General features: G+C 43.5%; 3 non-coding genes across 3 annotated transcripts; all 3 read right to left on the bottom strand.

Annotated features, from left to right (window-relative positions):
- Positions 1–1,460: 1,460 nt before the first annotated feature.
- On the bottom strand, positions 1,461–1,542 carry trnas-aga (transfer RNA serine (anticodon AGA)). The gene has a single exon. It is a non-coding gene; the product is annotated as a tRNA-Ser (tRNA).
- Positions 1,543–9,341: 7,799 nt separating this feature from the next.
- On the bottom strand, positions 9,342–9,413 carry trnaq-cug (transfer RNA glutamine (anticodon CUG)). Its single transcript has one exon. It is a non-coding gene; the product is annotated as a tRNA-Gln (tRNA).
- Positions 9,414–13,911: 4,498 nt separating this feature from the next.
- On the bottom strand, positions 13,912–14,002 carry trnay-gua (transfer RNA tyrosine (anticodon GUA)). The gene is given in 2 exon segments: positions 13,912–13,947; positions 13,966–14,002. It is a non-coding gene; the product is annotated as a tRNA-Tyr (tRNA).
- Positions 14,003–14,206: the final 204 nt, after the last annotated feature.

The following is a 14,206-nucleotide window of genomic DNA, read 5'->3' as shown; positions in this document are numbered from 1 at the left end:
ACAGCACTACCACATAAGTTATTTAGATTTTTATGGTGTATGGCCATATAGAAATGTCTTCCTGTAAATAAACATTGTCCCTTAATGCTGCTTAAAGCTACGGCATTCTTTGTAATATTTTATTTTATATTTTATATTATATGTTGTGGTACACGGCGTGTCAGAGGACAGTGGGGGGTTGGGTGATCTATTTTGCCAGCTGACATGCTGTGGGTGAAAGGAGAGAGACGTGAAGGACAGCGGTGGCAGACAGGAGAAGGAAAACGGGAAAACGGGGAGAGTAAGAGGGACCTGTGATTCGAAAAAAAAAATACGGACAATAACCATTTGTTTTTATGGACAAGGATCGCCCAGGGAGAGAGAGGATCCTGTGTGGGGTTCACCAGGAGGAGTTTTTTGTTTGTTTGCCTGTTACTTTTTGATCGGGACTGAAGGGACATTTATTTGTAAATATGGGTCGGATTACAGCGTTATTTGGGATGTAAGAAAATATGATTTTGAGTTAATAAACCCGAAACAGTCTCATTTCATGTGTCTGTGGTCTGTATTATGCAACAAGGGTAAATAGAGTACAACACAGGAGAGTCCCTGCTTAATAGCAACACTCCGTTTACTTTAGGCAGACTGTTAAAACGTTTATCCATATGTCCATTTGTAAAAATGATGCCAAAAATGTAGCAGATGCAGATCAACACTAGCATTCCTGTGGTCGCCGGTTCGAATCCAAGCTGTGGTCCAAAGTAAAATCCTAAGTATTTCAAAAGTTTGAAATACGTACATAAATTAGATATGTTTCCACAGCTTTCCTTTCTTTTTTCATTTTTCCCTTTTTCCCCTCTTTTTCCTCTTCTTTTCTTCTCCCCCCTTCTTCCCCATCTTAGACGGACGAATGTTCCCCAGCTTGAACGCAGCGCCTTGGACCGCTCGGCCATCCTGACATGAAAAGCGTGCTGTCCACAACAAGTTTGGAAAATCTCAAGGATGAATACTTAATAAACAATCTGAAATCTTCACTGACACTGATGTGGACAGACTCAGAGTGTGTCTGTCTATGCTATCTCAACAAGTCTTGAGCCAGAGATGAGATTTTTCATCTGGTCACCACATGATGAATCATTCTGACTATTGTAGTACCTTGAGATCTGCCTTCCCCAGGTGTTTTGTCCTTAAGGTGAAGCAGTCTCTGCCTCAGGGTGAAACTGGGTTTGAAATGTGCTGGGACGTTTTATCCTTTGCCTCCTCACTGCACACCAGTTGCTCTCGGTCCAGCGTTTTTAAAATGATAGTTTTTGGAAGTGTCAGATGGACTGTGCCAGGGTTTGGTCCTCAGACAGTCAATATAAATGGCAGCACTCTGACTGGTCAAGATGACCTTTTTCATAGAGCTCGTTGTTAACACATCAGACTTGTTAAGTGTAAACGATGGAGGGGCATAAAGTGATCTTGGAGATGAAAAGAACCGTTGTTGGCAGGATTCGAACCTGCGCGGGGAAACCCCAATGGATTTCTAGTCCATCGCCTTAACCACTCGGCCACAACAACCGGCAAAAGGTAACGATGAAGAGTCTGACGACCCAGGTTGGTTCTGTCCATGAGTGCATGGTCTTGTCCAGTTTGTCCTGTCCAGTTTGGTGTTGGTGCTCCTTTACTTGTTTTCCATTTCATTCGCAGGTTTGATTGTTCACACCTGTGATCAGTCATCAGCCAATCCTGCTGCAGCTTCCATCTAGTATATGTGTCCAATGGAAGCTGAGCAACATGTCAGCTACACACATAGAAACACTACACATAGTTTGTCATATAAATAACATGGATTGAATCATGTTGTACAGTCAATGGAAACAAAAAGCACTGAGAGTGGTGCTGGTAGTGCAGCAGTGGATGGAGGCTGAAGTGCTGCCACCTAGTGTCAATATTTGGTATTAACTCTGACTACATATTCCACCTTTAACTCTCTGCCATATATACTGTGCCATGTGTGAAGTGATAATAAAATGTGAATGTGAATTTATTGTAAAGAACTTTACTTATTATCCCTGTTATAAGTGAGCAGTGTGTGTGTGTTTGATGGAGTGTGTAATGTCTGCTCAGTGTTACTGATGCTGCTGTGTGTGATCTGAAAACTGATCAAACTGTGATGTGTCTGATGCTGACAGAAGAATCAGAGGTCAGACAGTCGGATCCTCCTCTGTGACACCTTTAACATCATATCAGAAATCTCTGTCTGCTTCTGGTACATGCAGCTGATCACCAGCAGGGGGCTCACTGCTTTGCTGTCACTCAGGGGGCCTGCTCTGTCTGCCACTGGGATATGATGAGGTGAACTTCAGAGTTTGAATGGATTTCATTTGTCATGTGTTTATGATCATTTTATGAATCAGTTCAAATAAAGGAGACTCACTGAAGTCACAGTTTAGTGTTTTAATACTTATACACACTTATTTTGAAGCTGCTATCAACTTGATGAGTCTTCCTGTTGAAGCACGAGGCAGGACGTGTGTCAGAACATCCATGAACTGAGTAGATTAAGAGGAAAAGCTGATGTGTCACAGCTGCTGGTTGTGTTCTTTCAGTGTCTCCATCTTGATGAAATGAGGCTGTTTTACTTCCTCCAAGCAGAGTGGACCTGGCTCACAGAGTGCTGCTGCTGCTGTCTCTCTGTAAGCACCATGTTAAACAGCAGGCTCTGAATAGTGACGTCATGATGTCACAGTCACATCAGTCTAATCTCCCAATCGGAGAGAGAGCTGTCATCAACAGCAGGAAGTGCAGGAAGCTCATGGTGTGCAGGCCTCTGATGTGTGGAGGCTGTCGGCTTGTAGCAGCCAACAAGAAGGGAGTTTGTAAAAGTTCTCTGTAACTTTAAATGTGAGGATTCAGAAAGAACTTAGATCAGATATGTGCAGCACTTGTGCAACAGATACTCCAACAGTGACAGCTCTTCTGAAGAAAGCCTGAGGAGCTGAGACCTGGATGAGACACTGATACAGCTTTGCTCTGCTGACAGGAAGGATGAAGGCTGACCACACACACACACACATAACACACACAGACACACACGCACATACATAACACACACACACGCACATACATAACACAAACATATAGACACACACACGCTCTTACAGACACACCACACAAACACACATACAGAAACACACACATAACACATTCTTACACACACACACACACATATAGACGCAACACACACACACACAATCATACACACACTCTTACAGACATGCACACACATATATTGTCACACTGGCTCAGAAAGTGTGACACATTGGGGAGGACAAACACAACTTTAACCGTTTGACCATTTTATTGAAGAAAGAACAGTTGTATACCAACAATTGACTAACAAGGAAATGTGCAAACAAAATACACCGCCATGCCTGCAGCAGGCTGGAGAGAGAGCAGCCCTCCTAGTAGGCCAGACAGGGAGAGAGAGAGTGAAGCAGACTGGGAACTCTTAAACCGTCTCCAGCTCGTCAGCACAGGAGAGCTGCATAAGCTCAGGATCAGCTCCACCCAGCAACCTCCTGCACACACAGGGGAGAGACAGCAGCAACAACACAACACTCCCTGAGAGGCCAACACAGGGCCACAATATAGACACTGACACACACTAACACACAGACACATGCACACAAACATATACAGACACACACACACACACACAATACACTGCTTCAGACACACACACTGCCTGCTTCAACTGTGGAAAGGCTTCCTGTGCATCAGTACAACAGGCTGTTGGGCCTTTGCAGGATCCTGCAGGGTCGACCCCAAAGTTCAGACTCACAGTTCATAGCAGGATGAGCTGGATGCAGTCACAGCTCCTCACTGTGTGCAGCAGCTGGACTGAGCTGAACACAAAAGGTAGAAAGAGCAGAGCTGATAAGTCACATGACTGATGCACTGACACTCTCTCTAGTCAGCTCCTCCACCAATCAGGCGCTGCCTCGCTGCTCATGCAGCCAATCAGCTTGTAGCAGTACATTTAAAGCTTTCCTCTCTCTGCTGTCAGCTTCCAGATCACCTTTGAGAGCAGAACCCCCCAGAGGGCTGGACCTGACTGCTGTCCTGATAAAGACCTGAGAAATTTGTTTTCTTCACTGACAATCTTATTACGGATAATGCTACTAAGGATCACAGTGGAATTAGTCTGATTGTTTTTAAAGTTGTTATTATAGCAGTTTATGTTCACTGTGTATGCAAGTCCACACTGGATGTTCCTTTTTTAGGATTAACATTTATGGAGCCCCGAAAGGGACATTTGCAATTTATTTATTTATTTATTTATATTTCATGCTGTATTTATTTCATCCCTAATATGCAAATCTCCTCTTAACCCTCATGCATTGTTCGCAAACACTACCCTAATGTGTTGTTCGGGGACAAAAACGTCCCCTAACTTTAACGGTTTTAAAAATATATTAGATAAATATTTTTTTGAACTTTTTTTGCATAGACCTTTTAATTAACTTCAGTTCTAATCAACAGTAGTGAAAAAATCATTTTCCCCCAGGATTTTAACCCTTTAATCACCAATTTTATAAGGGGTGGTGCTGAAAATTGAAAAAAAAACACACAAAATGGCTCATTTTTAATAGAAAAGGTGAATGTGGACTGGATTCTTTTTAACCTTTATTACAGTCTTGGTCATGTCAAACATCAGTAAAAAAATTGACTTTATTGCATTATTAGTTTTTGCACAGCACTGGATTTTCTTTTTTTCTCCCATTTTGTCCCATAGACTTACATTATAAACACACTTTTTTTGACTGCACAGCCATGGCACTAAATAATCATGCATTCTTGATTGTTGGTGGTTTACCCTGTTGGTAGGAGGTAACATTTGTGATTTTTACAGTTAACAACTTAATTACCATATTAACCCTTTACCTGCAGGCCTGTGCTCATGTACTGTAGTTTCTGGCTTAAGTATATGGAGTTATAGGGAGTATTTTAGCACATAATTGTGTGTCTACACACTGTGTGTGTATGTTAGAGAGGAAGAGAGCCATTTGCACACTGATCTTGTTGTCTGTGAGTACACACAACCACAGAGTCTTCATAGTAAACAAAAACAAAGAAAGTGTTGCTATGCATGTGTGGCCCTTTGATGTCTACAGGTGCAGACTAAACAAAACAAAAAGGCAAGTGGTCTTACATGTGACCTTGTGGTCATTTGATGGTGAGAAGAGCAGAAAGCAACATGAAGAGAGGATTCACTTGTGCACAATCTCTGGAAATGATTGTGCAGCCTGGCTCTATGAAGGGCCAGGCTGTGAAGCTGTGAAGGTTGCACAAGTAGATCCGTCACTTGTTCACAAGCGAATCCTTCATTCGTTCACAAGTGAATCCTTCACTCATGCACAGGTGAATCCTCTCTTCATGCTGCTTGCTGCTCTTGTCACCATTAAATGACCAGGAGGATGCATGCAAGTCCACTAGTGTTTTTGTTTTGTTTAGTCTGAACCTCTCAGCATCAAAGGGCCCGGCACTTACTTTTAGGGCTGCAACAAATTTACTTTACTTTACTTTACTAAACTACTTTTAATACTAATTTTAGTAGGGGACTAAACTGTAGATTAGATTTGGTTAGTCAATGATTATTTATTATGTTATCAAGTTATCTATCTATGGTGTCTATTTAGTAACATGCACATGTACGTATGGTCGTGTGGAGCGCAACACACCATGGAAAAGGGGCACTTAGACTTCACTTAGACTAATTCAGTGCTCTCAACTGAGACACTAACCTAAAAGTAAAGTCACTCTACTGGAGGACGTGTTTTCCGAAAGCTAAAAAAAAAAAACAGCTATTTTACCCATCCACAACTTCAGACGCCAGAACTCCTGGATGTTTTCATTTTACATGCTTATGCATCGCCGTTGTACGTCTGAATTAGGTACACTTCACTTACTTAGTAACTTTATTTTCCTGACTTTCCTTCCCTGACAGTGTGCAAATGGCTCTCTTCCTCTCTAACATACACACACAGTGTGTAGACACACAATTATGTGCTAAAATACTCCCTATAACTCCATATACTTAAGCCAGAAACTACAGTACATGAGCACAGGCCTGCAGGTAAAGGGTTAATATGGTAATTAAGTTGTTAACTGTAAAAATCACAAATGTTACCTCCTACCAACAGGGTAAACCACCAACAATCAAGAATGCATGATTATGTAGTGCCATGGCTGTGCAGTCAAAAAAAGTGTGTTTATAATGTAAGTCTATGGGACAAAATGGGAGAAAAAAAGAAAATCCAGTGCTGTGCAAAAACTAATAATGCAATAAAGTCAATTTTTTTACTGATGTTTGACATGACCAAGACTGTAATAAAGGTTAAAAAGAATCCAGTCCACATTCACCTTTTCTATTAAAAATGAGCCATTTTGTGTTTTTTTTTTCAATTTTCAGCACCACCCCTTATAAAATTGGTGATTAAAGGGTTAAAATCTTGGGGGAAAATGATTTATTCACTACTGTTGATTAGAACTGAAGTTAATTAAAAGGTCTATGCAAAAAAATTTCAAAAAAATATTTATCTAATATATTTTTAAAACTGTTAAAGTTAGGGGACGTTTTTGTCCCCGAACAACACATTAGGGGGTAAAATTTGCCCACAGTGTACCGTTGACCTATGAAAAATTTTAAAGTCATATTAACAAAATTTATGTAAAATTAAGCTTATTGAGGAAAAATGATTCAATTTGTCCACATATTGACAAAGTTATGGCCAAAATAAACAGAAAAATTTCTCTCAGAGGACAAAAATGTCCCGAACAACGCATGAGGGTTAAGATACAAATCATAAAGTACACAGTCCTTCTCTGGATAACTACAAACTTCACTACATCCAGTGGTAAAACAGACTGAGCCCTGTTGTTGCTGCTGTCAGCTACAAGGAGACATAAACACAGCGTGAACTGAATCAATATGAATTAAAATGGAGGAAACCTTTATTTGACCCACAATGCAGAAATTAAATCAATACATGTAACATTCATTGAAAACATGTGGCAATAAATGAATGACTAATATGCCACCATATGAACGATCTGGCACCGCCTGGCTGCGGCTCCAAGCAGATGAAGGGAGGTTGGTGAGAGGTGATGAGGTGATGATCTGTTCTTATTGAGGGTGATGAAGATGATGATCTGTTCTTATTGAGGGTGATGAAGATGATGATCTGTTCTTATTGAGGGTGATGAAGATGATGATCTGTTCTTATTGAGGGTGATGAAGCTGATGATCTGTTCTTATTGAGGGTGATGAAGATGATGATCTGTTGTTATTGTCTAAACAGGAACAGTTTAATGACTCACATTTAGAACTTCTGACTTTATGGGGAGGATGGATTGATTTTGGAATGAGGATGCTTCAACACTTCAGGGCTGCTTTGAAGTGACTGACTGGCAGGCACTCTGTGAACCCCACAGCCAGGACAGATGAGATCACAGAGTGCATTACTGGATACATAAACTTCTGTGTGGACAGTGTTGTTCCAGTTAGGACAGTGAATTGTTACCCCAACAACAAGCCATGGGTGACTAAGGACATTAAAGCCATTTTAAACAGAAAAAAGAAGGCATTCAAAGCGGCCGACAGGCAGGAGGTGAGAGCTACACAGAAGGACCTGAGAATAAAAATCAGGGAGGCCAAGGAGAAGTACAGGAGGAAGCTGGAGTGGAAACTTCAGCAAAACAACACAAGAGAGGTGTGGAGTGGCATGAGGACCATCACTGGTTACAGGTGGAGCAGCAGGGGTGGAGTTAATGGCAGTGTGGAAAGGGCCAATGAGCTGTATCAGTTTTTTTAGTGACCCCAGTTCACCCTGCTAACGACTCTTCAGCAGCTGAGCGACGACCAGCCACGTCACCCGCCCTCTCCTCTCCCACAGCTCATCCAGATGGCCCTGCTCGCACCTCGTCCTCTGACCCCTCGGCTGACAGTCATCACCTGGGAATTACTGGTTCCCCACCTCCACCGATCACCTTCACCACAGAGCAGGTGAGAAGACAGGAAGTCATTCCGGCCCGTCTCTATCAAACTACTGAACTCTGAACTGTAACAGTCACTCAGACACTGTACATTCATACTGGTACATTCATGTCATGCTCTTTACTGTGTAAAGGTTTTTACACAATAGTAAATATGTTCTTTAGATACAACTCAGGGATTTAAATGCTGTCTAGGTATTTCAATATTTCTATTTCATATTTCAATTATCTTTTCTTCTATTTGTCTGTAACAAACAAGAATTTCCCCTCGACGATAAAAAAAAGTAATTTCTGATTCTGTAACCTGCGATTCCACCACTAGATGTCAGCATTGGTGGTTCAGTTCAGAACCACCAGAGAGAATGCAAAGAGTGTGTGAAGCTGTCATCAAAGCAAAAGCTGGCTGCTTGGAAGAATGTCAAACATCAAACATATTCTGCTTGGTTTAACACTGTTTGTTCACTGCATCATTCCACATGTGTTCCTTCATAGCTCTGATGTCTTCAGGATGAATCTACAATGTAGAAAGTCATAAAAACAAAGACAAACCACTGAGTGACTTTTGACTGGTACATTTAAAAATGTCATCATATGTCCTAACCAGCAGGGGGAGCACTGATCATAAACTCTCTGTCTCACATGTGTTTTATGGAAGATGATGCTGACTGTTGTTTTCTTGCTTCTCTCTGTAAACAGCTTGTAAACAGCAGCTTCCCTGAGGGGAAACTCAGCTAATAAATGATGCTGTAACCTCTGGGACTTGATCTGCTGGGTGGGAGTCCACTACATTATCCATCCATCCTCATCCATCCAGCTGAGATACTGAATGTGGGTTTTCATTGGTTGTCCATTATAACCATCAAAATTAAAATAAATAAACACTTGAAATATTTCAGTCTGTGTGGAATGAATGTTTGCATTATACAGCTTTCACTTTTTGAATGGAATTACTGAAATAAATCAACCTTCTGATGATATTCTAATTATATGACCAGCACCTGTAGTGGTGTTTTGTTGCAGCCTGTGGGGTCACCATAGAAACAAAGCTATTTTATTTTGCTTAGAGAGCACTTGAGAGCACTCCCTAATACTTGTTCTTGTTTCCTGAATAATGAGTACTAGCAGGACATAGCAGCATGGACAGCAGAGGATTCCATGTTATAACTGGATCATCCAGCACAAGCAGCAGGATTCAGCACCACAGCCTCCTTCATGGCCTTCAGTCCATTAATGACTACAGCTGGACCAATGAACAGACTGTGGACTTCTCCATAGACTTAACTGTGTAGAAAGGACACCAGGATAACTGTTCAAACAAAAGGTTCCACTGAGATTTGAACTCAGATCACTGGATTCAGAGTCCAGAGTGCTAACCATTACACCATGGAACCTCCTCTGTGAGTAAACCTGACTGGAAGAGAACCAGACCTGTCTTGTCCAGATGGTCTGTCTTTCCAGAAATGGAGTCTGTCAGTTGTTAAAATGAGTGAGCTGATGTCCAGGTGTAGAACAAAGGAGCTCCTGCTAGCAGTGGTGCAGTTTGTACCTACCAGCTTCAAATGAAGACAGAAGTGTCCTCTGAGGACTCACACAGCACTACAGTAGATCATTAATCAATCAGCGCTCATGCTAACGGCTAACAGCTCAATGTCCTTACTGCAGATCTGTTCTTTGACAGTGATGTGTCCAGGATTACACCATCATTAACAAACACTACCAGCCCCCCTCCTTTCCTCTGACCGCACTCCACTGTCCTGTCTGTCCTCGCCAACTGAAATCCATTTAGCGCAACGTTAGAGTTCAGTGTTAGCACCGTTAGCCAAGTTTCAGTAAACAACAGCATGCACTTGTCAGTGCCGATACAAAATGGAGGACACAGATGCAGCGGAGCCGGAAGTATAAGGCAAATCACAGTTTTAATGCAGGCAATGGTCGGTACACAAGAGTTCAGTCCGCGAGGCAAAGGTATCAAAAGGGCAAAGGCAAAAACAGTAGTCAGATCCAGAAACAGGTCACTCACAGGGAAATACAAAACTCACTGAAAAACTCGAAGGGAAAATCACAAGCGCGGAAAGGCAACTTGGACGGCTGTGTCGCTAGGAATACTCACAAAATGAACTGGCAACAAGAGGGAGGAAACACACAGACTATACACAGGAGGGCGGGAAGACAATAGGACACAGGTGAAGCACATTAGGGCGGAGCAGGTAATCACATGAGGGGGAAGGGAGCACACATGAGGAAGGAGAAGTCACCAGACCTGAAACACAAGGGAAAAGACAAGTACCAAAATAAAACAGGAAGTAACTAGTAAAACTCAAATTAATGCAAACAGAAAATAAACTACCAAAATAAAAGATGTTTACGGTTGGTTGGAGTAGGCCACTCCAATACAGCCTTGACTTTATCTGGATCAGGTCTCATCTCCCCCCAGCCACAACAAAACCAAGGAAGGACACTGTGGAGGAATGAAACTCACATTTAGGTGCTTTCACAAATAACCTGTTTTCCAACAGGCGTTGGAGCACTTGTCGAACATGCCGCCGATGTTCGGTAATGTTCTTAGAAAAGATCAGGATATCATCGAGATACACAAAAACAAAACGATGCAGAAAATCCCTCAGAACATCATTAATTAAGTGTTGGAAAACAGCAGGAGCATTAGTTAAACCAAAGGGCATTACCAGATACTCAAAATGTCCCAAAGGTGTGTTGAAGGCTGTTTTCCACTCATCTCCCGAACGAATACGCACCAAGTGGTAGGCGCTTCGTAGGTCCAGTTTGGTAAATACTCGAGCTTCCTGTAGAGTCTCGAAAGCAGAGTTCATTAACGGCAGAGAGTAGCAGTTCTTTATGGTTATAGCATTCAGTTTTTTGTAGTCTATGCAGGGTCGGAGAGTCCCATCTTTCTTTCCCACAAAGAAGAATGGGGCTCCCACCGGTGAAGTGGATGGCCGAATTATACCGGAAGCTAAGGACTCAGAGATATAATTTCCCATCGCCTCTCGCTCAGGTTTAGCTAAGCTATACAGCTGTGCTTTGGGTAAGGTAGCACCTGGCAGGAGGTCGATGGCACAATCATAAGGACGGTGGGGAGGAAGAGAGAGAGCTCTGTCCTTGCTAAAAACTTCAGCTAGGTCGTGATACTCGGGTGGGACTAAGGATAGATCTGGTGAGGGCGGCGCCTTAGCAGGGCCAGAGGGGTCACTGGAAGGGGGTAGAGCTGAGCGCAGGCAGGTAGCATGGCAGTGGTCCCCCCAGCCGATGAGCCGGCTGGTGGGCCAATCAATCACAGGGTTATGAAGGACAAACCATGGGTGGCCAAGTACAACTGGGTTATTGGGTGAATTGAATACAAAGAATCTAGTGTGTTCGTGGTGATTGCCAGAGATTATAAGGTGAACCGGAGCTGTACGATACTTAACAGACGAGACCACACGGCCATTGAGAGAAGTAACTGGAACAGAATAATTGAGTGGTTCGATGGTGATGCCTACCTGCCTGGCTAGCTCATGATCAATGAGGTTCTGCTCTGAACCGGAATCTACTAGAGCTTTAACTGGGAGCGTGCCATTCTGAAAAACAATAGATGCGTTTAGAGTACAGGAGTTAGCGGGAGATGGGCCCCCGCTCGCCAGGTTACCCACAGTTACTGACAAGCGAGGGCGAACCGGGCATTCTCTAATCACATGACCCCTCTGACCACAGTAAAGACACTCACCAGACCTCATCCGTCGGTCCCGTTCGGCCTGCGTGAGTCGATTCCGTCCTAGCTGCATGGGCTCTTCAGCCTGAATAGCAGGCGGGGAATCACCTGTGGAAGATGGTAGAGAGGGGGTTAGCGAGGAGTTCCGGTTATTAGTCTTTGTATGAGATATGGAGGACTTATTCCTATCCCAAAGTCTATACTCGATCCTCGTCACCAGAGTTATTAGTTCATCGAGTGTTGAGGGATAATCCACGGAAATAAGTCGGTCCTGCAGTTCCTCAGAAAGCCCATTTAAAAGGCGTCCACCAAAGCAGTAGGATTCCACCCACTGTCGCTAGCCAGAGCTCGGAACTCGATAGCGTAGTCCACCACGCTGCGTTTCCCTTGGGAGATGTTGAAGAGAGACCGAGCGGCCTCCCTCCCGGGCCGGGATCGTTGGAAGACCTGGGTGAAAGCTGCAACGAAGGTCTCGTAGGTATCGCAGCTGGGGGTGGCGTTGTCCACCTCCGCCGTAGCCCACGCTTCGGCTCGCCCGGACAGACGAGAGATGAAACAGGAGATCTTCGATTCATCAGTGGGAAAGGCGGAGGGCTGTCGAGCGAACAGGAGTCGGAATTGGGTGATATAAGGACGACAATCACCCGTTTCACCCGAAAAACGTTCTGGGAGAGCCACAGGAATCTGGAAGATGGGGGTCTGAACTGGCGCCGGAGGAGCGGCGACGTCGGGGTGCGCTGGAATAGCCGCTGGACTTACGGGAAGGTGCTGCTGTTGTAACTGGTGAGCGAGCCTGCCGATCTGATCACTCAGGGAAGCGAATTGTCGCTCGGTTGTTCCCGATAATTCCACGTGAGCCTGGTGGAGACACTCGAGTTGTTCTTCCTGCTGTCTCAATCGGCGGCCTTGCCCAGAAAGCGCCGATCGGACTGGCTCGACGTCTGCTGTGTCCATTTCTGGCCAGTTCGTAATGTCAGGGCCGATACAAAATGGAGGACACAGATGCAGCGGAGCCGGAAGTATAAGGCAAATCACAGTTTTAATGCAGGCAATGGTCGGTACACAAGAGTTCAGTCCGCGAGGCAAAGGTATCAAAAGGGCAAAGGCAAAAACAGTAGTCAGATCCAGAAACAGGTCACTCACAGGGAAATACAAAACTCACTGAAAAACTCGAAGGGAAAATCACAAGCGCGGAAAGGCAACTTGGACGGCTGTGTCGCTAGGAATACTCACAAAACGAACTGGCAACAAGAGGGAGGAAACACACAGACTTTATACACAGGGCGGGAGGGCGGGAAGACAATAGGACACAGGTGAAGCACATTAGGGCGGAGCAGGTAATCACATGAGGGGGAAGGGAGCACACATGAGGAAGGAGAAGTCACCAGACCTGAAACACAAGGGAAAAGACAAGTACCAAAATAAAACAGGAAGTAACTAGTAAAACTCAAATTAATGCAAACAGAAAATAAACTACCAAAATAAAAGCCCAGACTCAAAACCCTGACAGCACTACTACATTTTTTAAACAAAGATCTACAGCAGGGGTCTCAAACTCAACTTACCCGGAGGGGCGATGGGGGTCGAGGCTGGGTGAGGCTGGGCCGCATCAAGTATTCCACAAAAAAGCATTCAAATATTCCAAAATACAACTGGTCCGATCTTCTCAATCTTCCAGGTCAGAATAGGGATGCAAATTATCGAGGAATTCATTCATCGTAAATTGATATGCAGCGATTTTCCCTCAGTTTCACTAAGATTAAAAGCCAAACATTGTTTACTAAATAAAAACTGCATGTCATATTCCTTAATGAGTGATTTGCTGTACCATTGGGGTCCTAAAGGACCGGTGACACCTATGTCACCGTGGGTCCTTAAGGAAACAGGCTGGTTTGTTTGTAGGTGATTTTGTGTTTACAGACGCAGAGCTAGCAAATTTTAAAAAGGCTCTATCGACTTGCTAAAGGTAAGATTTGACCAGTCAAGGATTGGAATGACTACATAACACATCCTTCATTACATAAACGTGTTGTAAACACATGTATTGGACAAATGCACTTCAGATAAAAAATCAAATCAGATAAAAATCATTGTGACATATATGTCACATCGGCTCTTTAGCCAAAAAATCGGTGAAAAAATGATGTGACATTATGATGAAACTCTCGAGGGTTAAAAGCCTCTCCTTCGAGCCGGATTTGAACCAGCGACCTAAGGATTTCAGTTTTATTGTCTCACTACAGTCCTCCACTCTACCAACTGAGCTATCAAAGGGTGGGCTGAGAAAGAAATGCCCGAGCACAGCCGAGCGTTCATAGTTGACTCAAACACGGGTCATCTGTGCTTGATTTGAAAGTCAGGATTGGGGATTGGATTTGTGTGTTCATAAAGACCTGAAAAAAATCAGACCAGATTTTCATCATCCTGGAATGCAGCTTAAGACTTTGTGGTAGTATGACCACTTTACATCTTGACCAT

This window comes from Parambassis ranga, unplaced genomic scaffold (genome assembly GCF_900634625.1).
Source record: "Parambassis ranga unplaced genomic scaffold, fParRan2.1 scaffold_22_arrow_ctg1, whole genome shotgun sequence".
NCBI lineage: Eukaryota > Metazoa > Chordata > Actinopteri > Ambassidae > Parambassis > Parambassis ranga.
Note: the sequence above shows the minus strand (reverse complement) of the source record. Positions and strands in the feature narration are given on the sequence as shown.